We start from the raw sequence: 26,893 nt of genomic DNA, 5'->3' as shown, positions 1-26,893 counted from the left end.
TTTGAAGCTCAGATCAAGTTGCTACCTTATACACAAGGCTTTTCCTGATTCCCCATTTGCTTTCCTCCCCATTATCTTATATTTATTTTGTATACAGAGCACCTAGGTGACACAATGGATAAAATGAAAGACCTGGAATAATGCATTTCTGATTATAAGGAAAATTGAAGGGGCTTTTGTTGTGTTTTATTTATTGTTCAGTCATTTCAGTGGTATCCAATTCTTCCTGACCCTATTTGGGATTTTCTTGTTAGAGATACTAGAATGGTTTGATAGCCTCCTTTCCCAGATCATTTTACAGATGAAGGACTGAGACAAAGAGTTAATTAATTTGCCTAGAGTTACAGAGCTAGGAAGTGTCTGAGGACAGATTTGAACTCATGAAGATGAGTCTTCCCTAACTACAAGCCTGGTACTCTATCCACTACACTACCATGCTGCTCTTTTCTACAACTTTATCATATTTTATTTACACCTTGGAAAATTACCCACTCATATCCTATAAGTATTGATCCATTAAGGAGTTTGTATTAGCTTTATAGATATGTATCAGGTCCTTAAAGATGCTGGCTCAATCTGTCTCATGCCAGGCTCTTCACTAGTGTTTAGAAACTAGAGATACAAACAAAAGTGAATCAGCCTCTGCCCTTAAAGAGTAGTGGAATATGCATGAATGTATTTAAGTACGTCCATAATATGTATAAAAAAATACAAAGTAATTTAGATGGAGAAGAACTGGAAGTTGGGAATAGAAGAGAATTGGGAATGACTTTGTGAAGGAAATGGTGCTTGAGCTGAGAAATGGAAGGAAGCTAGGAAGTTTAATGGCAAATATAAAAAGAAAGTGAGTTCCAGACATAGGACATGCTTTAGGAAGTATGGAGACAAGAAATAATACGTTGTTTCATGTGAGAAACAAGGAGGTCAGATAGGTTGGATCGGGAGTAATATGAAATAATTCTGAAATAGGAGGTTTGAGCTATATGGTTAAAAGTTTTAGATGCCTTATTTAAACAAAAAAAAAAAGAAAAGAAAAGAAAGAAAAAAAGAAAAAAAAAAGAAAGAAAAGAAATTTGTATTTGATCCTAGATCAAAAAAGCACTTGCACTTATTAAGCAAGCATGTATCATATTTAGATCTATAATTTTGGAATATCCTCCTGACAGCTGTGTGGGAAATGGAGAGGAGATGGGCAGGGGGAACTTAAGGGAGATCAAATAAATGGGCTCTCACAATAGTCTGGCCAAAAGAGGATGAAGATTAGAAACAGAGTTATGGCCTTTGAAGAGGGGTGTGTGTGTGTGGGGGGAAGAGACAGATAACAAAGATACTATCAATAAACACTTATGCAACTTACTGGATATGAATGAGGAAAAGGGAGTTGAGAATGGCTCTAAGGTTTCAAACTGGTAGCTAGGATGGCTGCATCCTTGATAGAAACAGGGAAGACAGGAAGAGGAATGGGTTTTAGAGGAAAAAATAATGAGTTCTTTTTTGGACATTCCTCATTTAAAATTTTCAGTAAGCAGATAATAACAGGGGACTACAGATTAAGAGAGAGACAAGAGTTAGCTACAAATATGTGTGTTTGTAATTATGGATAGATATAGCTACAGTCAGATGTAGGTAGGCTGATTTATCCATATCTATCTAGAAATACATCTATGATACATCAGCCCGGGAATGATAATTGAACCCATGGGATCTTAATAAGAAGATCACTGAGAGAGCCAAGAGAGAGCAGAAGAGGGCCCAAGACAGAGGATTGTGGTACATTTACACTTAGGTGAGAGGATATGAATGACACAGCAAAGAGACTGGCAAGGAAAGAAGAAGTGCTAGAGAGCATGGTATCACAAAAATCCAGAGATAAAAAAGCATCTGGGAGAAAATACTGAGTAGTGTCAAAGAGAGTTCAAAAAGCATCAGAATAGAGAACAGATCATTGGTAACTGCCAAGAGCAGTTACAGCAGAGTGATGAGATAGAAAACTGAAAGAGGTTTGAAGTAAGAGACGAACAAGCAGAGGCAAGAATGGAAATGGTCATTAGGTGTCAGGACTTTGCCTGAAATACTTCCTGAAAATGTCTCCCCTCGATTCTCAACTTTAGAGATGATGGTGTCTGTTGTGCAGAACAAATTATCTCCACTAACTGCTTCCATTTGATATAAATTTTTTTTTCTCCAAAGTTGAGAAAAAATATTATTCCTTGTTAAGTTTTTAGATCACTAATATATAGTCTATGGCAAAGATTCAATTTTTTTTTAACTATATAGCAATGTGAGTTTCTTCAGTTTTTGCTGAGTAGTGACTCCATTTGCCAGTGTAATTTAGATCTAATTTTTTCAAATATTAATGTTTATATACATTAGGTTCTTAGTCCTCTATTCTGTTCCAGTGATCAAGTGATCAGTAAACATTAAGTGTCTGTTATGAGGCACTGTGAAAAAGTACTTAGAATTCAAAAAGAAGAAAAAAAGTATCCTCAAGTATCTTACAATCTACTGGGGAAGGCAACATACAAACATATATATATATATATACATATATGTGTATATATATATATATATATATATATATATATATATATATATATATATATATATATATATATCAAGCAGCATACAGGAAAAATAGCTAATAATTAATTAATTAATAATTAACAACAGAAGGCAGGCACTGGAATTAAGAGCAACTAGGAAAGGCTTCCCGAAAACGATGGAATTTTTTGTTGTTCAGTTGTTCCAGTCATTGTTATGGGCCAGAACTCTGAACTTGAAACAAAAGATTCTTACAAGGTATTAAGTCAGTGGAATTGACAGAGACAATAACTATCTAATTTAGCATGGTTCAGTATGATTGATTTAATCCTACAAGGAGATGTTGTGGGCCAGAACTTGAAACAAAGTACTAAGTGGAATTGAGGAGAAAATGGTTAAATCCAATTTAGCACTGATTTAATCCTATAACAAATAATGGTTTCCTAGTGATAGAATGATCAGTTTGTACTCAGTATGGAGCTTATAGAAGTCTCAGCCAGGGAGATTCAGAGTCAAGTGGACAAAAGGCTGAAGGCTGAAGGCTGGAGCACAAGCCCTTGGACTCAGAAAGATTCATCCCACCTCACACACCACCTTGGTGGCAAGATTCTCCTCCTTTGCTTCCCCCCTGAAACCAAGACTCTGAAAGACCTCCAGAAAACTAGCTGAGCCCCAAATAAAGGAGGAGGTAATAAAGGATTTGGACTTTAACACCTGGCTACTCATGTGATAATTACTGAACTGAAAGGAAGGCTGCTCCCAAAGACTTTACAAGTCATGTCTGTCTCTTCCCCTCTTCCTGACACCATTTGGGGTTTTCTTGGCAAAAACGCTGGAATGATTTGCTATTTGTTTCTCTAGCTCATTTTACAAATGAAAAACTAAAATAAACAGGGTTAAGTGACTTGTCCAAAGTCACATAGCTAGTACATGTCTGAGGCCAGATTTGAACTAAGGAAAATGAGTCTCCCTTACTTTAGGCTTGGCACTCTATCTCACTACAACTTAAAGGAAGCCAAAGAAATCAGTAGGCAGAGTTGAAGAAGGGAAGCATTATATGCATAGGATATAGCCAAAGAAATTGCCTACAACAGAGATGGAGTGTCATGTTCATGGAATAGCCAGGATCAGAGTATTTAGAGTAAAATTTATAAGTATGGGAAATTAGAGTTGTAAGAAGACTGGAAAGGTAGGAGGGGGCTAGGTAAGAGCATTGAATGCCAAAGTAGAGCATTTTGTATTTAATCCTGGAGAGATGACAGGGATCCACTGAAGTTTACTGAATAGGAGAACAAAATGGTCAAACCAATGCTTTAGGTAGCTGAATGGAGGATGGATTGGGAAAAATCTTGAGGCAGGCAGTCCCACAAGCAGGCTGTTGCAACACTCTATGCATGAGGGAATAAGAACCTACATTATAATAGTAGCAGAATCAGAGGACAGAAGGGAACATATTCGAAATGTTGCAAAGGTAAAATTGACAAGCCATGGCCACAAGTTAGGGATTAGAGTTAGTAAAGAGTTGAGGAGGAAACTTAGGTTGTGAGTTGGGAGGAATGGGAGTACTGTTTTGCCCTCTACAGAAATAAAGAAGTAAGAAGAGAGGGAAAGGGTATAGAGGAAAAGATTTTGTGTTCTGGAAACATTTCACTTAAGGGCAGATTTGAGAGGCATCAGCATTAAGAAGGTAAATAATTGCAACCATAGGAGTTGATGAGATCACCAAATGAAGGAGAAACAGGGTAGAAAAGAACCTGGGATAGAGCTCAGAGGGTCGTCACCTATAATTAGAGTGTGTGATTCTGGAAGAGATTTCAGCAAAAGAGCAATTAGGTAGGAGGAAAACCAGAAGAGACTGGGTGCTCCCAAAACCTATAGAGTAATTCCATGAAGGAATGATCAACAGGCTCAAAGGCCACAAAGAGATTAAGGAGTATGAAGAATGAGAAAGGCCACTGAATTTGGCAAAGGGGAAGTCATTAATAACTTTGGAGAAAGAAATTTTGGTGGAAAGCTAAGGTTGGAAACCATATTGTAAGAAGAGAATGAAAGAGGAAGTGGAAACAAGTATTACAAATGGTCTTTTTGTGAAGTTTAAATACAAAGGGCAGAAGAGATAATGGACAAAAGTTATGGTTGATCATCACCTCTATTTTTTCAAGGGCCAGAAATTCTGCCATCAGTTCTTATTCACTGGGTTGTTTTTTTTTTTTTTTTTTTTTTTCACATCTTCTTTTCAATAAAAATTTTCTGACTTTAATTCTCTGAAAGAGCCAATGGATATTTTGACTAGTATTTAATTAGATACGCAAGTAGTTTGAGAGACACTGCTGTTTATACTGTTTTTATTCAACTGAATCATAAACAAGTGATATCCTTCTATTTGTTCATTTCTTCCTTAAGAGATGTCAAGAGAAGTATGAACTTAAATATTGTTGGTGGTATTTTCCTAGCTCTGGGACCATGGTGAGTCATAATCTCTCTGGGATTCTTCTTCCTCAACTGTAAAATGGGGATAATACTTATCCTAACTACTTCACTGTGAAAATCAAATGAGAACATTTTAAAAGCAATCTGCAAATCTTAAAGTGCTATATCAGTTATCATTCTTGATTTCATTTTCATTTTTTGCTTATTTAAAAATTCTCTTGTATGTCCTACGTTACTACTCAAATATTTGATATATTTTCTTTATGTAAAACGGTACTCATTTTTCTATTTTTCCTAGAATCTTCTTAACAAAGTAAAATTTTGAATATTTTATATCTTTTACTTTAATAAAGTAATGGATGTTTTGCTAATGGTCAGATTTCTTAAATACATAATCATGTCATGTAAATAGAAACAAATATTTTAACTTCATGTCAATAATATATTCTTTTATTTTTTTATCTTGTTTTGCCATTTCTACTATTTCTAAGATTATTTCAGAGTGAAAGTAAATAGTTTTATTTACATCTGTTTTTTAAATTATTTATTTATATTTATTTACAAAACATATGCATGGGTAATTTTTCAACATTGACTCTTGCAAAACCTTCTGTTCCAACTTTTCCCCTCCTTCCCTTCCCTCTCCCCAGAGGGCAGGTACTCCAATCCATGTTAAATATGTTAAAGTATATGTTAAATTCAAAATATGTATACATACTTATACAGTTACCTTGTTGTGCAAGAAAAATCAGATCTAGAAAGAAAGACAAAAACCTGAGAAGGAAAACAAAAATGCAAGCAATAATAACAGAAAGAGTGGAAATGCTATGTTGTGGTCCACACTCATTTCCCATAGTTCTCTCTTTTGGTGTAGCTGATTCTCTTCATTACTGAACAATTGGAACTGGTTTGGATCATCTCATTTTTGAAGAGAGCCACATCCATCAGAATTAACTGTCCTATAGTCTTCTTGTTGCTGTGTACAATGACCTCCTGGTCCTGCTCATTTTTCTCAGCATCAGTTCATGTAAGTCTCTCCAGGCCTTTCTGAAATCATCCTGCTGGTCATTTCTTACAGAACAATGATATTCCATAACATTCATATACCACAATTTGTTCAGCCATTCTCCAATTGAGGGGCATCCATTCAATTTCCAACTTCTCATCACTACAAAAAGGGCTGCCACAAACATTTTTGCTCATACAAATTGCTTTCCCTTCTTTAAGATCTCTTTGGGATATAAGCCCAGTAGAAATACTGCTGGATCAAAGGGAATGCACCGTTTGATAACTTTTTGAGCATAGTTCCAAATTGCTCTCCAGAATGGTTAGATCCATTCACAACTCCACCAACAATGCATCAGTGTCCAGTGTTCCCCACATCCCCTCCAACATTCATCATTATCTTTTCCTGTCAGCCTAGACAATGAGAATTGTGTAGTGGTATCTCAGAATTGTCTTAATTTGCATTTCTCTAATCAACAATGATTTGGAGCACCTTTTTATATGACTAGAAATAGTTTCAATTGATTCATTTGAAAATTGTCTGTTCATATCCTTTGAGCATTTATCAATTTGAGAATGACTTGATTTCTTATAAATTTGAGTCAATTCTCTACATATTTTGGAACTAAGGCCTTTATCAGAACCTTTGAATTTTACATCTGTTTTTAAAGACGACTTGAGTTTGAATTTTACTGCAGACACTTAAGTCTTGCGCCTGAGTAAATCTCTTAATCTCTGTTTCAGTTTCCTCATCAACAAAATGGGGATAATAATAGCATCTACCTCATAGAGTTATTATGAGAAGTCAAATGATATAACATGTAAATATAACATAGCATCCACTTTACTATGAAGATCAAATGTGAAATCTTAAAGCACTTTATAAATACTAGCTACATCTAATGCTGTTAGAGTAACATTTATCATATACAATATTAGTTTGAAATATATAATTTTATTTTAAAGAAACACATTGATATATATAAATGATTGATATATTTTAATTTATTTTATTAAGCATTTTTTCTAAATATAATGATTACATCCTCTTTCTCTCTTGCTTATACAGTTTATTATACTGATTGTATTTCTCTATTAATTAACAATCTATGGACAATTTGTTTGTTAAATCATCTAGACACAGTACCTTTTTTACAAGATATTTGGTTTTGTCTTCTATAACTGATTTATTTGGGTTATCAACTTTTTATTTTTTTAATTTTAGTAATTTGTATTTTTGAAAATAATCATACAGAGTCACAATTCTATTATTATGAGATATGACATTGCTATCATAGATAAAGGCGAAGTTCATCTTAAGAAAATATACATAGTAGCTAGTATGAAAGAAAAGAATTGTGTCTTTAGCATGGTTTCATTAAGTCTGGGTTAATTTCAATACTGATAAGAAAGACTGTATTCCTTTCTATTAAATAGATCAGGGAGGGAATATGGACCTATGATGTCACTGGTATAGGGAGTTTCTGAAATGAAGAAAATTCCTCTATCAGTCAATGAAGGTCAGCATTTTTCTCTGTAACTTAAAATTTGGAGAGAGTTATGAAGAGCACTGAATGATTTGCCCTGGTTCACACTGACAATATGAGTTCAGAGGCAAGATCTGAATTCAGATCTTCTTGATTTCAAGGACAGATTTCTAATCTCAACAATATAGAACAAAAATCAAATCCAGACTTTAAAGCATCAAGTTAAACAAGTCCATATGCTACATGGATATATTTTAAATGATACTTTCAATTTTAAATACACACACACCTGATCAGGACTATTTAATTAGCTCTTAATAAGAAACTTCCTCTACTAATTCAGGTCACACCTTCTCTGCAACTGAAAGTTTCAGAGAGTTTCTGAGAGGCTTGGGAGACTAAATTATTTGCCACAGCCTACACAGCTATTATGGTGTCAGAAGCAAAGTTTGAATCCAAATTTGACTTTGCAGCCACTCTCAATTCACTACACCATACTAGTGCTTTCCCTTGTGTGTGTGTATATCTAATCCATTCTCCTCTTCTTGTTTAATTCTAGGTGTTTGTGTAGTCTGTCTCTAGTACTGATGAGTACCATAAATTGTTAATTCCATTTGGTGTCAATCAAGAAAGAAGACATTCTTCATCTAGTTGATCTTTCCTGCATGATTGGTAAGGTCAAATTCTTTTAAGTGGTTACAAAATCATATTGAACATACTGAATTGAAACCAAAATGTTGGTTTCCATCCACAAGAAGCATATGGAGGAACCTTATCAATATTGCATAAGAAATCCCTCATCAACTTGAGACTCTGTGTTGGATTTTCCCCATAACAATGGCAAACATTTTTGGGGAACATATGTCTCCCTGCTTCACACCTCAACCTTTTTTGGAACAGAAGGACACTGAAAAAAAAAGTTATTTTTGTTTCATTTTTCAACAAATTTTTCATGATTTTGGTGTAAAAACTTTACTGAAAGAGAGCCAATATGGCTATTTTGCTCTTCTAAATAAAATACTTTTTCATAATCTGTAAATGGCCAGTGCAACTGACCAGTAAAACTGCCAAATCAGACCCAAACCAGATTAACATGTAGATGAGAAATGTTTAATAAACTAAAAAAAAAAAAAAAATGTTAATTTGCCATTTTCTAAGTCAATATGCAGCTAGAGCAATTTGTTTCTATTTGAGTTTGGGGCCATGTATCTAGATCTTTCATTCAGTTATGGACTGGTGAACATGGGGTTGATGTAAACTATCACTCCTGAAATCTTGCTGTTTTCTACTATTACTCTCACTGAGGATGTCCTTGATGTATCTGTAGAAGATCCTCCTAAAAATTCTCTATAGAAAATGCTTAACAACTGCTTTGTTTTCTCAGATGCTTTTCCTAATTATTAATAATGTTTGAGAACTCTTCCATATTTTAGGTCTCCTTTTTTTTCCTTCATATTCTGGGTGAATCAATCAAGATAAATAAAATTGAAAACAAGAAAATAATTGAAATGATAAATATGCCTAAAAGATTTTGCTTAAAAAAAAAAAAGACCAACAAACTGAAAAATAATGGGTGATTAAAATTTTTTTTTTTAAAAGTAAGAAAACCCATATAACTAAAATCAGAAACAAGAAATAATATCACAAGGGCAAAGAGATCAAGAAAATTATCAGAGATTACTGCATTCAAGTATATAAATTGAAAGATGCTTTCTGTCAAGCTACATGTAATAGTCTGGAAGAAATGTGTTTTTTATGCTTTTATTTTTATATATGATTACCTTAATCAATATTTTCATGTTATTGTAGAATTTTACTTAGAGGGCTATTCTTGGATTAGATGTAACTTTTACCATATTATCAAAGATATACAAATAAGAGCAACTGGAACATCTTGCTATCCTTTTGTTTGTACTCTGAACAGGACATTTTTTTATGATAATAACTAACACTAGGACAGCTTGTATCTCCTGTTTTATTCTACCATTCATCTTGACAATCAACAAACTGTTAAAAGTTATTGCAGTTGCATCATTCATATTTTAATATATGTGGGGATACACTTTGAAGAAAGTTTTAAAGATGCATTTTTATATAAATGATCTTTAAAATGAATAAATTTGGTGAGATCTTATATTATTTTCAGTCAGATGTGAAATCATTAGTGTTGTATAGAAAATTATGTGAAAGCCTGATTATTCCTTTTTATATTTTCATCAAGCACACGGACCATTCTGATAAAAATTTTAAAGCTCTGACACAGACTTAAAAGCTGGTAGTTGTCAATAAAAATTTATCTTTTTTTTTTTTAGGGTAGAAGTCATTTTTTCTAGTTATAAATAATTATCCCACCCATGAAAAAAATCTCAATCATGTATTCTTCTTAAAAATTTATTTGCCCAAATCAGGTGATTTTTTTCAATTTCATGGTTAAGTAAATGTTATTGCCACTTTTCACATAACAGACTGGTTACTGAGGCAGTAAAGAGTTCAAATCTTTCATTGAGGCAACAGAGTCTTATGGTTTCACTATCATCACTTATAAATACAGATCACTGGAAAACACATCCATTCCATGTCAAATCTGTTTGTCTACTATGCATACTCTTTGATCCAGCAGTATCTCTTCTGGGCCTATATCCCAAAGAGAACTTAAAGGAAGGAAAGGAACTCACATGTGCAAAAATGTTTGTAGCAACCCTTTTTGTAGTGGCAAGGAATTGGAAATTGAGTGGATGCCCATCAGTTGGGGAATGGCTGAATAAGTTATGGAATATGAATGTTATGGAATATTATTGTTCTATAAGAAACAATTATCAGGATAATTTCAGAGAGGCCTGGAAAGATTTACATGAACTGATGCTAAAGGAAGTAAGAAGAACCAAGAGAACATTGTACACAGTAACAACAAGATTATGTGAGGATCAATTCTGATGGACATGGCTCCTTTCAACAATGAGGTAATTCAGGTCAATTCCAATAGACTTGAGATGGAGAGAGCTATCTGCATCCAAAAAAAAAAAAAAAAAAAGAGAGAGAGAGACTGTGGGACTGAGTGTGATCACAATATAGTATTCTCACCTTTTTTCGTTGTTGTTTGCATGCTATATTTTCTTTCTCATTTTTTCCCCTTTTTGATCTGATTTTTCTTGTGCAGCATGATAAATGGGAAATATGTATAGATGAATTATACATGTTTAACGTATATTAGACAATTTGCTGTGTAGGGGAGGAGTGGGGGAAAAGGAGAAAAAATTTGGAACACAAGGTTTTGCAAGGGTGAATGTTGAAAACTATCTAGGCATATATTTTGAAAATTTCTCCCTTCCTTCCCTCCACCTCCTCCCTTAGACAGCAAGTAATCCAATATATGTTAAACATGTGCAATTCTTCTATACATATTTCCACAATTATTATTTGCATATATTTTGAAAATAAAAAGTTATTAATTTCTAAAAATCTATTTGTCTTCTACTTTTATCTATAAATCAGCAAGACTTCTAGATTTCAAACCAAGTAAAACTGGGACACTAATACATTGTTGGTGGAGTTGTGAAAGAATCCGGCCATTCTGGAGAGCAATCTGGAATTATGCCCAAAAAGTTATCAAACTGTGCATATCCTTTGATCCTGCAGTGCTACTACTGGGCTTATATCCCAAAGAAATACTGAAGAGGGGAAAGGGACCTGTATGTGCCAAAATGTTTGCAGCAGCTTTTTTCGTAGTGGCTAGAAACTGGAAAATGAATGGATGTCCATCAATTGGAGAATGGTTGGGTAAATTATGGCATATGAATGTTGTGGGATATTAATTCTGTAGGAAATGACCAGCAGGAGGAATACAGAGAGGCTTGGAGAGACTTACATCAACTGTTGCTGAGTGAAATGAGCAGAACCAGAAGATCACTATACACTTCAACAACAATACTGTATGAGGATGTATTCTGATGGAAGTGGAAATCTTCAACATAGAGAAGATCCAACTCACTTCTAGCTGATCAATGATGGACAGAAACAACTACACCCGAAGAAGGAACACTGGGAATTGAATGTAAAATATTAGCACTACTGTCTATCTACCCAGGTTACTTATACCTTTGGAATCTAATACTTAATGTGCAACAAGAAAATTGGATTTACACACATATATTGTATCTAGATTATACTGTAACACATGTAAAATGTATGGGATTGCCTGTCATCTAGGGGAGGGAGTGGAGGGAGGGAGGGAGGGGAAAATTTGGAAAAATGAATACAAGGGATAATGTTATAAAAAAATTACTCATGCATATATACTGTCAAAAAAATTTATAATTATAAAATTAATTTTAAAAAAAGATTTCAAACCAATTGGTCTGCAAGTTTAATTTCTTAAGCTCCTTTTTCAGATGACAATATCTATAGTCTTCTACCATCTTTCTCCATAATATTTAACAAATGAACTTATATTCAGAAGAATTAGTATTGCCCTTGACAGTCCTGTTCCTTATTTTGGCAAAGAGATTAAGTATATGGGAGCTCAAGAAGTCTGGAAATTTGCTTCAACCTCCTTCATATAGCAAGCACAAATTTTTAAGAAGTATTAAGTCTAAGACAATATTTCCACTTTTTGGAATTCATAGTTTATTTAAGACAGGTGAGTTTGCCTCTGCATTAAGTCCATTCTCATCTTAATTTTTTCTTCAAATTTGGAGTTTATTTTTTCCCTTGTTCTAATCAATTTTTTTTTTTTTACCACACATGACTGAATATTAACTATCTTCTATTTCTATTCTCATAAAAATTTACTAGATAATATTTTTAACATATTTCAGTACTTGCTAATTCTAATGTCTAAAGCTTTTGAATAGTATTTTTTTTCTGATTTTTAATTTTCAATTTTGAAATCTCATTTTTCAACAAAAGTTTCCTATGTTCCCCTGTGCACAATTTTACAATAGAGTCACCGAGTAATGAGGATTTTTTTTGAAAAGTGACTTTAAATGGTATAAAAATCTCCCAATACAATAACTCCCTTTACTAATGCAGAGTGATAATTGCTCTTCCATTTATAGTCTAAGAGAGTTGTCTTCAGCCAGGATCACATAGTCAGTATTGGCCACAGTTGAGACCTAAATTCTGGTACTAAGGTCAGCCTTTTATCCACTTTTCAACAATGATGTCCATATATATGTACTAATTTTATTTGTAGTATTTGTCACATTCTTCAAAAAAGTCTGTTTCTTCATTTTTTGAAACAGATGTAGACAAACTACACAGTAATCATAATAGATTAAGCTTATTGTGAGTAATGGAAAAATGAACAAATATCTCATGAAACCATGTTCCTCTTTTTTTTGGTAGGTGAACACCAATTCAACTTTCTTTATTCACTTCTTAGAAGAAGTCTGCAAATCATTTTTCTATTTAGCTGCAAATTATTTCTTCAAATTTCAATTTTAGTGAGGAATGTCAACACAGAAATATTTACTTCTTCCAATAAAATCTTAATGATCACTAGACAAGTGTCACATGTTAAATGTATCAATTGTTAAGTTTAATATGTATAGATGGCATAAAAAGTAAATGATCCTTCAGTATTCTCTGTTCACATCTCCTCAACTCCACCATTGCTACTATGAAAGTAAAAAAGAGATCACATAGAAATGGTGGATGTTTTGTTTTTTCTTTTTCATGGCTTGTGTGCCTCTGCCTCTCCCTGTGCCCTTCCAATTATCTGCTGGCTAATCTTCTCTATAGTTTATTTTACTTTATATCATTTTAAAATTCATGAAATAGTTTTCTCACATTACAATGCAGGTACTATCATCCCCATTTTTTAAAGAAGGAAATTCACTGAGAGTAGTTAAAGGAATTATTTCATTGCCATGAAGTTTCAGAACTGAAACTCAAACCCAGATCTTCTGACTCCAAGACTGAACTCTTCTAAAATTTTTAAATCTTTAAAATTACAATAAAACAAAAATCACAATACTTTAAACTACTATTCAAAATAAACTTTTTTTTCCTTGCCAGCTTGTTAAATATAGTCAACAGACACAAGATAAATAATTGTCAACAATACAAGGGTACTAGAACATATATATAAACATGACAAATTACTCTTCTAAGAAGGTAATTGTCATAATTGATAAGTCAAGAAGTGAACTGACATTAGAACCTGTTCATATTATCCACATTGAATTAGGATATAATTTATCTACCAAAAGTCAGTATATAAGGTTGAGGAAGCCTGTAAACAAATATTGTCAGAGAAGAGGAGGGGAGAAAAGTGGCTAGTATGAAGGAAATAAAAAATGTGGATTCCTTATGACCCCTTCTATTGAAATCTATTACTTTGTTAAAACCAGTATCTTTTCAGCAATACTCTAGATTTGGACACCTGTGCAATATGTGAAGCTCAGTAGTGAAGCAAAGGCTTTGCTCTCACTCTAACACCAGAAATACACAAGGAAATAGTGAATGCACTCAATTCACCTCTAATCCACAATGAATGTTCTTGACTATCACTAATATAATGTTCCATCATCTCAACCAAGGTCATCTAAATGCACTCATCAAAGACTTATCTTTGTCCAAAGGGTCCTAAATCAGTCCAGTTTTCATACATATTTATGCAACACAGGTTATTTTTAAGTGCAAATCTAAGATCAATGGAATAATTATGAATGTCTCTACTGGAGAAATGTAACCAGAGAAAAAGAATATTATTTAAATTTGCCTAGATACCTTTTTAAAGGGCTTCCAAATGTGACACATATATTATAAATGAAATTTAAGTGTGTATTTATATAACCTATTTAACTTCTAAGATAGACATAAAACTGTTAATTAACAGTTTGTTAAAGTTAATACCCTAACCCAGATCTAGGAGGTGGCAAGCCATAGTGGACAGAGATAATCATTTGATTTAGGTTCCACCTCTGAAATATATTGGCTATGTGATACTGATGATGTATCTGAGGGTGCTAACCTCTCATTGTACAAGGAAACTCTCTAAAACTGTAATCTGGGGAAAAAAAAAAAAAAAAAAAGCTGTCAATCTACACACTAGTAGAGAAAATTTTCCTCCATAGAAGTGTTTTGTACCAACAGTGAAATTATAGGTTTGTGTGTGTGCTTACAAATAAAAAACAAAAATCCTTGAGATTTTTCCTTGACCTACACTCACATCTGAGGAAGGACAAGGGGAAAAAAAGAGAGAAAGAGGCAATGCAGTCTAGTGGATTGAGCTGGCCTTGGAGTCAGAAAGTTCTGGATTCAAGTCCCACCTTTGACACACAATGACTATATAACCCTAGGCAAATCATTTATCCCCTTAGTGCTCCAATCCACTAAAACAAAACTTTGAAGCCTAGTTGCCATTTACACTGATAGAGGGATTTTTCTCAAAGTAAGTTTTTTGTAATAAAGAAATCACAAATCCAGGCCAATAATAATAATAATGATAATAACACAATAGAGCTACATCAAATTTACAACATAAAAATCATTTTATGGGCTATTTACATGAAAACTTTAGAGTACAGTAGAAGTTACTGTATATTCATATATATTATACATGACTGAATTTGATGCGAAGTAAAGAATAATTTTACTATTAAACCAGAGTGAAGCAGGACTAAAACCTTTATTGTTCTGTAGATTATGTTTCTGTTAATTGAGGCTGAGATCATATTAGCTTTCTGGGATGCCAGTTCATACTATTAATTCAGATTGAGAAGGCAGACCACTAAATAACCTTAAGTGTTTTCAGAGCTAATTTTTTCAAATGCAGAATTTTGTATTTATTCCTATTAAATTTCATCTTAGTAGACTTGGTTCCACCTTTCATTAGTCTGTTGGCCTAACATCTTTAAATACTCTTGGGATGATTAGTCAGATGTCTCATTGAGCTTTCTTTAAACTGCTTTTTGTTGTTAAATGAGGCAATACTACTCATAATGTTCCATCATCTTTCTCTGTAAGATTTTATAAACATGTATAGCTCTTGACTACCACTTTTCCAGCTCACAAATAAATCATGTATTAGATAATTCAAAGCAGTTTTCAGGCTTTTAAAAATATTCTTATCATTTCAATTAATTTACATTGGTTAAACATTTCTAACAGAATCGATGTCAAAGTCCTTTCCTCCATCAATTTCACATTTTTTTAAATTAAAAGAAGCCTTGTTTAAATAGGTTAAAAATTACTTATCTGTATGTCCAACAAGATGTCTACTCTGCATAAGTTAAAATATTGATTCTATGAAAAATATAACAGAAATGACTGATTATATCAAGAAAGGCTTAAAAAAAAGGGAGATATATGCTCACCAAAGACATTCATCACTGTCATGGAGAAGATCCAGCACAAAGTACAATTGGAAGGAAGTCTTTATAGATGATAATGTCTTCCAGATAATCCAGACAATCTTGCTTGCAGATTTCACTGAGTGCATCAAATTCTGGAACACTGCAAAGTCTTCTAAAATGAGATTCACAATTGCTCAAAAGAATTTGGCCTAAACATCCACAATGGAAAAACCAAACGGATAAAAAATTCCTATAATGAAGACTGATAAACAGTTGAATAGATACCCATAGAATTTTTCAGTATACAAATACTGCACAGACAATGCAAATGGACTCAATGCCAGAACTGAACATGAGAGTGGGCTAAACTGCTTTTTGGAAAATGCCAAGTTGTTTTAGTGATCTTTCCTCTGAAACAAAGATTCAATATTCTTTTGGTGATATTGTATGGTATGAAACTAGCAATGTTAAAGCTTATAAAGATCTGAAGTTGTTGATCTCTGAAAGGACAATAAAAGGACATATGATGAATATAAGGGGACTAACATTACATATTAAAAGAAAAAATATGAAAAAAGTAAAGTAAAAAATTACCTCAAGACATGATTGAAAAGTATATGCTAATCACATGGAGCAAGAGATAAGAGATGGACAGTCCATAAACTCCATTACTATTTCACAGTGTCAGCAAAACTTATGGAAGGCATGCAACTCATTAAATGGCCCATGTGACAAATTTATGGAAGGACATGATAAGAACTAAACAGGATAAGCAAGCATGATTGAGTAGATCTCTGCATTACTGAAATACCCACATTCATAAAATCATCACAGAACCTTTGGAAAATCTGAGTAAATCATTTAGTGTTCAGGCCCACTCAGAAAATCTATATATATAGCTCAGGTTATCTATCTTTACCTATCTTATGTCTCCTAAAGTATCTCTGCTTTACTCTAAGTCGCTGATAAAGATATTAAACAGAACAGAACTAAGGAAAGGGCCCAGTGAGACTACTATGGCAAACTTTTGCCAGGCTAACATGGAGACATTAATCTTTGGGTCTGTGCATTAAACCTGCTCTGAATCCATTACCTAGTATCATATAGCAAAAATCCAGCACTGTGTTCACATGAACATTGGTGTCAAATTCCTGCTAAGATAAAGATATACAACCTACTATTGTATCTCCCTGAGTCACTGGTAAACATAACCAAAAAAAAGGTAATCTCATTACTTTGACAGGATGAATTCTTGATAAATCAGAAACTAGATGGTAGTGACCCTTGTTTTCCTTTCTATGTATTCACAAAACACTCTTTAACAATTTAATTTTTTCAGGAATTAGTTAAGCTTAAAGAAATCTACCTTCTTTCCCTTTTGAAAAATTGGGACATTTTTCCATGACTATTAACAGGATCATTGATTTGGAACTTTGACCATGGCAAGTCATCTGGTCAAAATTTCTCTTTTTACAGTAAGAAAACTAAGGCCCAGAAAGGTGGGCAAAGGTTACAAAGGCAGGAAGTAACTGAGCAATGACATGAACTCAGCTTTTTAAACTCCAAATCCATTATTTGTTCTTCTGCTACACACGGCTTCTTTGGCTCTCTAGTATTTTCAAAGATCACAGTCAGTGGCTCAGCACTTACACGAACAAATTAAGTACTATGTGATCAAAGCCATTTAATAATTGACCAATTGTTTCACTTGTAGTGTAGAGTACTCTAGCAGTTATCTGTACTGTTTAAGTCTCATATCACTACTCTATCATGTCTCAGTTTTTTTATTTGTTTCTTTAACTCACATTCCCTTCCATTACCAAATTTCTGTAAGGAGTCACATTCATCATTAGTTAGTGATTATCATGAGATTAGATTTACTGACTTGAAAATCTCTGGCTTCCCTTCTTCATCCATACTCTATAAACTGCTATACAGACATTTTAGGGTCCTGGGTTATGAATTTGTCTCCTATTGTTATTTCCTCCCCACTATGTTGTAAGTCTGCTGTCCGTAGTACTTATGTAACTGTAGTTATGGAGGGGAGGGGAAAAGTAGTTTTCTCCTATTTTCAATTTATTGTCCTTTCAGTTAGATTCCCTAAGTTTCTCAAAATACATAGTCTCAGCCAGTATTTTTTTAGATGGACTCTACCAACAATCCATCATTTCTGTATCTAATCCCTGGAATAGAAATACAAATTCCACTTTATGATAGCATCTTCTTGACCAGCTACTTACTTTTTTTTTTATTAAAGCTTTTTATTTTCAAAACATATGCATAATTTTCAACATTCACTCCTACAAAACTTTTCCCCCTCCTCTCCTCTCCCCAACTCCCCAATCCAATGTTAAACATGTTCAATTCTTTATACATATTTCCACAATTATCATGCTGCATCCAAAAAAATCAGATCAAAAAGGAAAAAAATGAGAAAGAAAACAAAAAGGTGAAAATACTATGTTGTGATCCACACTCAATCCCCACAGTCCTATGGGCTCTCTATCACAAAATCATTGGAACTGGCCTGAATCATCTCATTGTTGAAAAGAGCTAAGTTCATCAGAGCTGATCATCACATAATCTTGCTGTTGCTTATACAATGATCTCTTGATTCTACTCATTTCACTTCAGCTACTTACTTTCTAAACCTATCTTTCTTCTTTAAAGTCCTTACTTTTGCCATCAGCATCAATAAATTTATCATTCATGCCCCTAAACTTCGTCTATTCTTTGCCAAGATATAATAACACTGAGATCTTTTCATTTTAAGTGACCAAGGAATACAACAAGGATTTCATTTGAATCAGTTTGAGAAAGAATTGGAAAGTTTAAGGTGAATGAGAGATGTATTGGAGACACTATAGGTGGGTGGGATAGCGTGTATAGAAGTGGGAAAATGAGATTTTTTTTTTTTTTTTTTGTAAAGGGAGGGGATTTGGAAGAGATAGTTAATAAAAACAGATTAGCTGAGGCAGAGGATTTTGGAAAGTGAGTATATAGATAAAAGGCTCAAAAGGGAGGTTCAAACTATACTATAAAACCAGCCACCAAAACATAAGAGTGTGTGTGTAAATGCTTTTAAGAATCAACTGCTAAAATTAAAATAGGCTTCATCCCTCAGAGGACTTGTGGAAGGACATGAACAAGAACCACACAGAACATAAATGGACCAAGTTTATTAGGGAGAGAGGCCATATGGATCAGATCACAGGCCTACTGATAAAAATATCAATGTAAAATTATCATGCCCATAGGATTAAAGAGCAAACAGATAAAAGAGGAGAGTACTGTAAGTACATTATTACTGTTAATCTAATAAAATGTGTTCTAGCCTGATGACTGAACAGGAAGGTCAGTAAATGCAAGAAAAGCAGATGGAAGACAGTAGTCCAACTTGCAATGTTAAGACAACACAATAAGGATGGAAAAAGACTGGATATATGTTCCAAGTAAAACATCAAAGAACAATGTGATTGGATAGTGACAGAAAATATATCAAAGAGGATTGCGATTTTCATTCTGGGAGGTTAACTGTACCATTAAAATAAAGATGAGTGGTAAGATGAAGTTTGCAGATGAAAAGCAGGGGAGAAAAAAGAAAAGTAAGTTTAATTTGAGTTGATATTAGAACAGAGAGAACGATATACAATGTCAAAGAGACAACTATAAATGTCAGTCTAGAGGATAGGAGAGAGATCAGAAGATATAGATTTGGGACTTATTTGCAAATAAGCACATAATACAACAATGATGGCAGGAGTGGAATAGTTAACATGAAGCCTAAAATGATGGTGATAGGCTAGAATTAAGAGGTCTAATTTTAATGGGGGGAAGACGTAGAAATTGGGTTTCCCTATGTTTCAGAGGCTGGAAGTGCAATAGCCACTTCTGGGTCATATTCCAGTACTAAAGAACACAGTAGCATTATTAACTTGCTCCATTTTTCCAGTCTAAGAAAGTCAGTTTACCACCTCTGTAAACAGTTTGTTATTCCTTTTGGCATTTACCATACCGGTACCAGGCTTGATGCAAACAATCAGTTTTAGCCCTGTGAACAGCCTGTTGATCCTCAGGAGGCTCACCATATTGATACTAGGTTTTTTAACCCAACTGAAGCTCAAATTCCCAAATAAAAGCAATCTGACAACTTCTACACCCTCAGTAACGGGAACTATTGGCATGTAATAGCATACCACCTCAAATCTACCAAAATGAAATACATTTCACTACTTCAAAGGATCCATGAGCTTACTGATGTGGGCACTCCCTTACATGCATGTCTTCTTATTCAGTGTGATTTTTGCCCATTTTTATCACAAAACACATACACACACTGAAGGACCTTTTCTAAGCCTGTTTTGGTTTTTTTTTAAATCATATCAGGATTCAACAAACTATGCCTAAGAGAAAAATCCTGACTACCACCTGCTTTTTTATGTCCAGTTAGTTAAGAATGTAAAAAAAAAAAAAAACACAAAAAAACCCAAAACAGGCTAAAGGCCAAAATCTGTCAACCCTTTTCTTAGATAATCTATTTAAGCTCTTCGTCTTACCATAATCATATATTTTATGGATAGTGTCCCCTATGTCACTTCTTATGTAAATGTAATAGGCTACTTATATGTTTTCAGATTGCCTGTTGGGCCACTTGAATTTGAATAATGCTCCATGATTCAATGGTTATGGATCCTACCTATGTTTCAACACTAAAACATTCTGTTACTTGATGAAGTCTTCACAGAATCATAGGAAATAGGAGCATGTATAAATGGAGGACCTCACAATTTCTTTTCTGTGAACTTTGTTTAAGACATCTTCCATGACAGTGAACACTTTGGGCAAAACATAAATATATGTCCAGAATTATTAATAATCAGAAGGCTGTTAATCAGACCCTTCCCTGTGGTTGCATTTGTTAACCCCATTTGAAACAGAACTTTGAAGTCTGCTTTTTTCCTCTATTAAGTGAAATGGTTTTTGTTTTTCCTGTATACGCTACATCAGGGTTTTTTAAACTTCTTCCACATAAACACTTCCATTTCCTTTTCCCCCAAGAAAATTTTATGACCCCGTCTCAAATCTGAGCCAAGGTATTTCTGAATGTGTTCATAAATGTGCAAAATGTGAATGTTGTATGTTTAGAACCAAGGCTGCAGTGAAATTGTGCAATGCAATATATTTAAGCAGTGCCAGAAACACCATGGATTTGATACAGAATTAATTTTTATCATACTCCCATATCTACTTAGGTGATCCAATATGGAGTCTGGATCCAATTAAAAAAGCTTTATCAGTCCATTCTTATGATAGGATATAATCAATTTTACTTAATGTGATGTTAAATGCTATGTCCAGGATCCTACCTTTTGTCTTACAGAAAGAACAACAAAGAGTGTAACATAGATTACTGGCCATAGAATCAAGAGACTGGGGTTGAAATCTTTACTTAGCTACTTAGTAGCTATGTGGTTTTGTGGCTGTTGGCAAATCCCTTAACTTCTCAGAGCCCCAGTTTCCTCATTCACGTGATGGGGATAAGGATATTTTGTATTTCTTACCTGAAAGGGTGGTTCTAAGTAAAACACTTTGGAAAACTTGGGAGTGCTATCTATATTATTTTTATTATATCTATGTGTATGAGGTTTCTGTGTGGATCATTAGCTTCTTTCATTATCTCAATGCATTTTTTATCTTTCCCCAAGCCCAATTTCACATTAAACTCAGTCAGTAGCAAAGTATAGATGGGTTTGGCATAGAGAATTGTGTGATATTCTTTGTAGTATTTCTCTACTTCAGACTCAGAGAACACAGAATTGAAAGGAAGCTTTGAAGATATTGAGTGCAACTTAAACCTGAACAAGAATCCTTTCTAAATTTATCCATCAACCAACCAATGCTTGGAAGTTTTGCTTCATCTTCTACAACAAATACTAGTACATAGCTGTAATTCTCTTCACTGCAGTCTTTTTCTTATACTCATCATAAGTAATGAAAGGCAAGAGGTCCAAATGTCCCACGAAATATTTCCTATTGCTTTGGAAAGAACAATGAAAAGCCCCAAATTCCTTTACTTGCCTTTATCTGAGCCAGTTTAAAATTTAGCTTCATTGTCTTGCCTTCTGATTTACTTTTCAGGAAAATTTCAGTATTTATGGTTTAGTTCACCAAATAACATATCAATTTAGTGGTTACTAGAGAAAGATCTAATTATTTAGAATATTTAAATGTCTACACTCTAAAAAGCGTAGACATAATAGAACTACTATAACTGCAGAAGTAAAAGAGCCCTACAGACATTTTAAAATTTTTATTTCATGTGTTGCCATGTCAAAGATCCATTACCTCATGGTCCTATTGTGATGAGATTCTCTGCACTTAGTTAGGATTATCTCCAGACAGTAGTCTGTCACTAGAATTACAAGTGAAAGCCATTCCAGCTTGGTAGAATTGACCAGATTTTCTGTGTCAAATCATAGACTTCAGGAAGTATGTCATAGAATACAGTTGATAATGAATATAAAAAGATGAATAAGGGATAAATGAAGGAAGTCTCACATTGGGTTTAAAAAAAAAAACAAAAAAAAAAAGAAACCCAAAGTAGTGCCTGTCTACAGAAATGTTTATATAAAAAAGATTTTTTTCTTGCTTTTTTTTTTTTAAAGGATTTTTTCTTGGGGGAAGAGTGTTAAAATTAAACTTCATTTGAGCAGGTGGAAGGACTTATATTTCCAGCAAGGTATGCCATTTAAGAAAAAGTTTGCAGTAATTACTGCATTAGGTATACAATATTTGTGTTTTTGTTACAGACAAGTGACTACTTGCTCTCTATGCTCAAAGAGAAGACTAGTTTTCTTCCTAGATGAAATAAAGAGGTATAATTAAGAAATGAATTTGAGGTTCTTCCTAAAGAGGACAGAGTAGTATGCTCTTAATCCATTAATTAATAAATATTTATTAAGTACCTATAATGTGCCTGGGACTGTGCTAGATTCTTGAATTACAAAAACAAAAATGAAAGTTCCTGCCTTCAAGAAGTTTACATTCTTGGGGAAGACATTACATATGTATTTATGTAAACATATATATATATATATATATATATATATATATATATATATATATACATATATATATATATATATATACATATACATACACATATGTGTATATATATGTATGTATATGTATATAATATAACAAATATATATAACAAAATACATACAAGACCAAGGAGAAGCAGGCAATAGCAGCTGGAGAGATTCAAGAAAGGGACACAAGGGGACACTGGAGTTGAACTTTGAAGAAAGTAGGGACTATAAGATGTAGAAAAGTAGACTTTGAAGAAAGAGGGGGATTCTAAGATGTAGAGAAGTTACTTTCCAGGTATGTAGGAAGATCTGTACAGCACTGAGAGAGGAGATGTCAATTATAGGCAGATGAGACAGCATCTGGTATGGGGCAGAAAAAAGATTAATCAGTTAGTGATTTCAGGATTGAAGGTTTCTGAGGCAGATACTTAGAGACAAAATTCAAGAAAGAAGGCAGTAGTTAAACAGGTAAGATGAACTACAGGTTTCCAATCATTCCTGAAAAGATAGTAAGGAAGCTCCAAAGAACGAAGTTTTGAAGACATGAAGAAATAATTCTAATGTAAGACAAGGGTTGTCAGAAAACACCAAAGTGAATGCACAGGAACTCATTAGGCAATAGTGAAAATGAAAACAAAGGCAGATGAAACAGAAGATGAATATAAATGAGTTATACAGACTATAAAAATAATATTGGCAAGCTGAATGAGCTGAAGCTTGTGGCAGAAGCTAAAGCTAGCATAAGGTTTTTATTGCTGTGACAAGTTATGAGAAGTCAGGGAAAAGTGAAGAACATAAAATACAGGGTGAAACCAAGGCTCAGGGCACAGAGGATCAAGAACCAACTAAAAAGACAAGGAAGGTAGAGATGTCCAACTCTTATATGACTTCAGTTTTCCCCGACAAAAAGAATGATTTTTATGCAAAGAAACACAGGTCAAAAGTGGCAAAGGAGATGATAACCAAAGAAAGAAAAAAGTTAATTGTCACTAACGATTTTAAGTCCCTTGACCCAGACAAATTACACTATGAGGAATTAAAAGAACTGGCAGATATAACTAGTGAACAATTTTTAGTCATCTTTGAAAGATCTTTGAGATACTGTGAAGCATACTAAGAGACTGGATAAGTTTAGATAAATGTGGTTTGGATTTTCCAAAAAGGGAAGAAAATGGGATCTTGTAAACTCTTAACCAGTGGGATCAATTCCTGTTAAAATTTTAGAATATGATATTAAAAAGATGGTCAGTAAATAACTTTTTTAAAAAAGCTAACATAGTAAGTTCCTATCAAGGACAATTCATTTCCTTTTTCCTAAGGGGAATTCTATAATTTATTTACATTTTAGCAAAGCCTTTAATAAATTTTTATACTCTTTATTACTATTTATACTATTCTTGTGAGACCAAACCAGATTAAAATACAACTAGGAAATGTTTAACAAAATGCATAAAATAGGATAGGGAAATAGTCGTAAAGAGTTGGACTCAAAATATTCATTAACAGTTTGATGTCAACTTGGAAGGAAAGTTCCAATCCCCCAGAGATCTACTCATGGACACTTTTACTTGGTGCCATCCAGATCCAGAGAGAGAACTGTGGAGACCGAATGTGTATCAAAGCACAATTATTTCCTCTTCCCCCCTTTTTTTCTACTATAATTTGTTTGCTTTTCTCTTTTTTGTGGTTTCCCCCCCTTCTGATCTGATATTTCTTGCACAATATGATGAATATAGAAATATTTAGAAGAATTGCACATATTTAACCTATATTGAATTGCTTGCTGTCTTAGGAGGGAAAAAAATTTGGAACACAAGGTTTTGCAAAGGTGAATGTTGAAAACTATCTTTGAATGTATTTGGAAAAATAAAATATTAGTATTAAGTTGCAAAAAAAAGTATTTACTTAGAAACTACAAAGATTACTTGGAATTATTCAGAAAGGGACAAAGGTGCCATAAGTAACAAATCTGCAAATCACATTGTTGAGAGAAAGAACTTTAGGTTAAAATCAGGATCAAAAAAGACCCTGACAGCTAAAGCCTTGAGATTAAATCAGATGTAATTAAACTGGGTTCCCATAATTTGCTTCACAAGTTTCAGACAGATTAGGTAAATCTAGACAAGTTTGTCTGAAAAGATCAGGCAATGGATTTATACAAAAATTTAATGAGTAAATGATATGATATGATATGGCACTCAAAAAAACCTAATGTGAGCTAACATTGTATTTTAAAAGAGGTATGACTTCCAGAAATAAGGACATTTAAAATCTATTGTACCATTCCCTGGTCAAACCAGACTTAGCAGATTATGTTCAGTTTTGGTCACAGTACTTTAGAAAGGATTTTAATAAACTGAAAGGTGTCAATCAAGACAGAGGAAGCCCTTGAGTTTATGCCTTATGAAACTAGTTGAGGAAGCCTTAGAATGTTTAGTCAGGAAAAGAAAGGAGCCAGGGGAGATGATAGCTATCTTCAGATTTTCAATTCAACAACTGAATTACTATTTCAGACATGAGGCTAGATGTAGAGGATACAAAGTCTTTAAAAGGCTCATATTTTACTGGGGGAAACAAGTACACAGGTAAATAAGTGGAGTAACCTTTGCAAAGACATGGAAGGAGAAAAGAAAATGTTAAGTTCAAAGCTAGCTTCATCAGCTGGAACAGTTTAGCACTGAGCAAGGACTCTTCACCTTTTTTTATTCCCTATGGCAATCAGGGATAGCCTATGGATCCCTTCTCAGAAGAATATTTTAAAAATGCAAATAGTTAAATATAGACGGTTACAAAGAAATCCAATTATAATGAAATTGTTACCAAAAAATGTTGTTAAGAAAAAGTTTAAGGACTCTGATTAAGACTCCTTAGTCTTGAAGGATGGGTTGAGGTCAAACTGTTGAGGTTTTTCAAAGTAAGTAAGAGAAGTCTATAAAATTAAAACTAAGAAGGAAAACTGGAGCTTCTTGAGTAAAATGCCAGACCTGTGACTTTAGAAATTATCAATCTGAAAACTTAAGAATGGGTTGATTGGAGAAGAAGGGAAACCAAGAAGGAAGCTATTGTAATAGTTTTAAGCCCAAAGATATCAGAGAAGAGGCTGAAGTAGCTAATATGAACAGCTACTATATGAAAAGGGAATTAGACAATGAGTCTGGCTTCAGAGCACAAAACTTAAAACAATTAGAAGAGGCAAGTTTAGGCTTAAAAAAAGCTTCAACAATTTTGAGTTATCCTAAAGTATAATACTCTAGAAGCCTTTCTATTTTAGGGGTTCCCCCCCTCTACAGGCCTCCAAACAAAAGCTAGAAATGCTTCCTGACATATAGGTAGACTAGATAGCCACTGAGCCTCTTTTCAACTCCAAAATTCTGATTCTCTGACTGAATCAATGGTATAAAATAGCAGCCCTAAAGGAAAAATTATTTTAGGCTGCAAAAGACAAGCATTGTATCTAGAAGGAAAGGTGATATCTGTCCTAGTCAGAGTACTTCAAGAAGACTTCTGATGTTCAGTTCTGGGCACTGTATTTTAGGAAGGACATCAACAAACTGAAGTGTATTCAAAGAAGGGTAAACAGAATGGTCAGATTCTGAAAAACATGTCATTCAAAGAATAGTTAGAGAAAATATTTTGGAGATAGAAGAAAGAACAGTCTAAAGTTTTAAAGAGCTACCATGAAGTTAAAAAGAGGTATATTTTGATTTGAAATAAATAAATATTTAGTAATCAGAAATGTCCAAAAATAGAATGTATTAAGTTCCCCATTATTATCAAGCAGAAGCTGGATGATTCCTTGTTTGGAAAATCTCTACAATATCCAGATTAGTTTCCTTTTGGACAAGGTAACCTCTGAATCCTTTTCTTTCTGTCTTATGTTATACAATATAAGTAACAGCTGAAGCCAACAGTGTGTGCAAGCTCTTGAAAGGGAAAAGTTTAGAAAGAGACTGAGGAATAAAATACTAACAATTTGGGAATGCTAACATTTAATGAACTGAAAGAGAAAGAAGAGCTAGAGACAGAGAAGAATTGTGAAGAG

General features: G+C 33.6%; 1 long non-coding RNA gene across 2 annotated transcripts in view; it reads right to left on the bottom strand.

Moving 5' to 3' along the window:
• Positions 1–22,878, bottom strand: part of LOC141539654 (uncharacterized) — a 50,813-nt gene extending 27,935 nt beyond the window's left edge. Inside the window, exons 1-2 of one of the 2 annotated variants that reach the window (XR_012481354.1) lie at positions 21,839–22,878; positions 15,782–15,932 (exon numbers count right to left, since the gene is read on the bottom strand). This is a non-coding gene — a long non-coding RNA (uncharacterized LOC141539654). Of the gene's footprint in view, positions 1–15,781 lie in introns of both variants that reach the window. The other variant, XR_012481355.1, reaches the window with a different exon arrangement.
• Positions 22,879–26,893: the final 4,015 nt, after the last annotated feature.

Source organism: Sminthopsis crassicaudata, chromosome 4 (genome assembly GCF_048593235.1).
Source record: "Sminthopsis crassicaudata isolate SCR6 chromosome 4, ASM4859323v1, whole genome shotgun sequence".
Taxonomy (NCBI): Eukaryota; Metazoa; Chordata; class Mammalia; order Dasyuromorphia; family Dasyuridae; genus Sminthopsis; species Sminthopsis crassicaudata.
This window is presented reverse-complemented; position numbering and strand designations above follow the sequence as displayed.